The 4,028-nt window shown below is 34.6% G+C and overlaps 1 long non-coding RNA gene across 2 annotated transcripts; it reads left to right on the forward strand.

Annotated features, from left to right (window-relative positions):
• Nucleotides 1–203: 203 nt before the first annotated feature.
• LOC133802256 (uncharacterized) lies at nucleotides 204–3,391 on the forward strand. Of its 2 annotated transcripts, none has more exons than XR_009877224.1 (3): nucleotides 204–370; nucleotides 453–531; nucleotides 3,138–3,391. It is a non-coding gene; the product is annotated as an uncharacterized LOC133802256 (long non-coding RNA). The 2 variants fall into 2 exon arrangements; XR_009877225.1 differs by lacking the exon at nucleotides 3,138–3,391 and adding an exon at nucleotides 2,081–2,127.
• The last annotated feature ends 637 nt before the right edge of the window (nucleotides 3,392–4,028 follow it).

The following is a 4,028-nucleotide window of genomic DNA, read 5'->3' on the forward strand; positions in this document are numbered from 1 at the left end:
CTTCTTATAAACCTTTATTAACCTTTATAAAAAATAAAAAATAAATAAAAAAAATTAATGGTCACATATATGGAAAAGGGTGGCTGGCCATGTGCTATTTTAGAGTGGTGTGAACCCAATTTTATAAAATTCAAATCCCATTTAATTAAGAAGTCAAGTGGGCAAGTGGGTAGAAAATCACTCAAGTGTTTTGTGATATTTTAAAGAGTTGTGTGAGCCATTCTAACCCCCAAATCCGACCACTCTCCCTCCCTCATTCACTCTCATCTGATTTTTGAAGACTCTCTCAAGTGTTCTCTCCATTTTGAACCCCAAGAACACCAAAGAAACTTGGAAGCTAAGTCTTGGTCTAGGAAGGGTTTTCCCTAAGGTAAAGTTTCATTAATCTAGACTTTTGTCAAGTTTTAATCATAGAGTTTCAAATAGCTAATTACCTATGTTGTTGGAGGAAGTTGGTTAGGGTTTTTGAAAGGTTTTGAAGGAGTCAAAGCTTATAGGAAGGTCCAAACCTTAAGCAAGAACACCAAAGAGGTAAAAAGTTTACTTTTGATGATTTTGTTGTAGGGTTTTTAGTTTTAAGCATTATTTTGTATATCTAATGCTTAGAGTTTCTTGTTGATGATGTAATAAGGTTATGGTAGTTGTTTAATAATTTTTATGATGCATGTGTATTGATTTTTGAAAATGGGAACCAAAACCCCCAAGGGTTTTGTAGGATACCCTAAAACAAAACATGTTTTGAGCTGTGACTTCCAAGGGGTCAAGCAGCCACTGTATATTTTTTTTGTAAAATTTAATTGTACTGTGATGTTGTTGAGATTGATTACATAAAATTGAGCTTTTGAAACACTAAAAAATGTTTAGAAATGAGTAAGTTATGCTATTTCAAAGATTAGGTAAAAAACTGTTTTTTCGTATTCTTATTTTCGGAACCAAGTTTGGACAGCCACTGTATAGGGCAAATGAACCCAGTTTTTTCTAAAATTTTGTGGACATATTTCTGGCATAACCTATTAGTCCACTGTAAAATTTGGTAAGAAAATATTAAATGGTTTGAAAGTTATTAACTGTCAAAGTTTGGAAAAAATAAGGACTTGAAAATAAGGTCATTTTTACCTCATTGTTGGAAAATGATTTCACCAATAGAAAATGCTCATTTTGACCTAATATTTTACAAAGACCTAAATGGCATAACAAAAATGGAATTGGGAAATTTTGGAAACAATTGGGTAAGTAAATTTCAAGTTATGAACTAACGAAGTATGTAGTTAAAAATGTGAAAATTAGGTTTTTCACACTTAGTGTAAAAATGAGATTTTGGAACATAAGGTAAAAAGTAAAATTTTGCTTATTTCAAGATATAAATTGGTAAGTCTTGAAATCATATTTTCACTAAAATTATCCCTTTGAGTTTAAATGAATTATTTTTATTAAAGAGTTTTTATTCTTTCTAAAAATAAGAGATTTAATTTATTAGTAGTTAATAAATTAAAAGAGGGTTTAAAACCCTATATTTTGAGAAAATAATTAAATAAATTATTTTCCTAGTAAGTAAAATTGATTTATTGCTTTTGGAAAATTAATTAGTCAAGATGAGAAATTTATAACGGTTTTCCTAATTAAGACAAATTAGGCAATTTTCTTAAAACGGTTTTTAGATATTAAAACCTTAAGAAAAATAAAAGGAAAATTTAAAGAGTTTATTTTCTTTAAAAATAATTAAGGAATTTATTTGTATTTTCTGGATATAATACCGGCTAAAATCTTACATATTTTAACCGACTAGTCGAAAGTGCGGGTTAATAGCGATACCTTGAAAGAATAAGATTTTTAGCGGATTGTGGGAAATACCATTGTGATACCCGAGCCTAGGTATCGAGACCTTAGGATAGGTCTCCCCGAGACTTAGGGCTTAGTCTCGAATATTTTGTATAACTTTCCTTAATAGGTTTAAAACCAAATAAGGATTATAAATCCTTACAAATGACTTTTATTAAAATGACCAAACTGCCCAAAATAATAATAATAATGAATTATTAGTGCCATAATTAATCCGAGTATACTGTATGGATAACTACAGTATTGGCTAAGCGTAACTGGACTGAACGTTGGAGGGTGAAAACCTGCCGAGCGCTAAGGACTCCAAGTAAGTCAACTTATATTGTATGGCTGCAACATGAAATGATTATTGTCTTGTATGTTAGTATAGGGATACATGCACATATGTAGGCTGTCATAGAAAGTTGCTTAGAGACGTTAGTCTAGTGAGTGCTGATTTAGAAAATATGAACGGTAGAAGTCCGTCATATCCTAGACGGTTGATCCCCGTCACACTGCTTGATTTTATTTATGTCCGGTTCATTACCGCGACGAGTGGCCATGAGATGAGGATAAGCTAGTTAAACCTAGGGGCGCCAAGATAAATGGGACCTAGGGGCCCTCATGCTTACTTAATCATTGGACGGTTAGAATCCGAGCAAGTGCTCTGATAAGTTATTCCCGGATAGCAGCCGTGAATATTGGCCATTCAGTGAGAGTGCCTAGAGATACTAGGGGTTGCCAAGATTGAGTGAGGCTGAACACTCTAGGGGCAACTGCTCACCAGCACCACTGATTAACATAGAAGTCTCCGTAAAACCGTGGAAATTGGATTACACTCTTGAATAAGTAGCGATGCCCTAGGTAACACGATAGTTACCCTTGATGAGAATATTTATTGGCTAGATCTTAGTGTGGAGACTCGGTTCTCTTTTACAGATTAGCAATTATGTTGGAGGGCGCGTTACGCATGAATTGTTAGAAATTGTCGAGCGTTGGTCTCGAATTATGTTGTGATATAATATATCTGCTTGCTCTGGGATTTTCTGAGTGCAGGGATATAATTGTTGATAAGATATAGTTGTGATATAATATATCTGCTTGTTCTGGGATTTTTCTGAGTGCAGGATTTTTATCTAGTTACGAATTAATTTATCATTGGTTATCAGGCATGACCATAAGTTTGCCAGGACGCTTTAGCGTTCTTGAAATTGATTGTGTAGGGTCCGGATGGGTCCGGATCCCTATTTCTCTATCTGCTTTGTTTGGAAGTTGATCTTACTAAGCGTTTTCGCTTACCTAGTTGTTTCATGTTGTAGGTAAGAACAAGGGCAAGGCAGAGCAGTGAGCGCTGGAGTCTTCCTTGCAAATGTACATGTGGACCGACCTTTTGGGAAGCCTTTTTATTTTTGGAAATGTTGTGTAATTTTCCTAAACTAGGCTCACTCTAATCTTTATAAAACATGTTTGTAACTAAATGTTAAGTATGGCCATACGACTTTTTAAAAAGTTTTTTTTTTCTATGGGTTTTTGAGACATTTTGTTAAATGAAAACATTTATATTTCCGCATTATTGAGTCTTGAAAATCCGGGTCGTTACACCAACGACTCGGGCCTTTATTCGCATCTCGAGATCATAGGACTGATTCACTGTTCCTCGGGCGCGGTGTCTGTAATGCCCTACTACCCTAGAGTCATTATCATGTGATTTTAAAAGGTGCCATTAGCTCACTAATCGAGGAATTAGATTGAAAAGTGTGACTAAATCAAAATAAAGACTCTTTTAATGAAAATTAAGTATAAAGGGTTGGAAATTCATTAAAATTATGAAAGGGTTACATTGGGATTCCAAAATACTGTTTTGAAATACATTTACAATCCAAAATTGTGCATACAGTCAACCTAAGCGACAAAATCGTACGTTTACAACATGTCCCTCAAAACAACCTTAGTCATGGCGGCCAGGTAGGCCAAACATGTACACGCCGCTCCATGCCATCCAATTCATCCTTGGTAGGTCTTTCCTTCACCCTTACCTGCACTATAGAGCACCCGTGAGCCGAAGCCTAGGAAGAAAACTTCACAACACAACATATAATAATTTATTTCAACAAATGCATAATTACTCAGACATAACAGACAATTACAATCTTTTATAAGAATTCACAATAGTGGCCTACGCTGATAAGGGTGTGTTACCAGGATCCAAT

Source organism: Humulus lupulus, chromosome 9, assembly GCF_963169125.1.
Source record: "Humulus lupulus chromosome 9, drHumLupu1.1, whole genome shotgun sequence".
Lineage (NCBI taxonomy): Eukaryota > Viridiplantae > Streptophyta > Magnoliopsida > Rosales > Cannabaceae > Humulus > Humulus lupulus.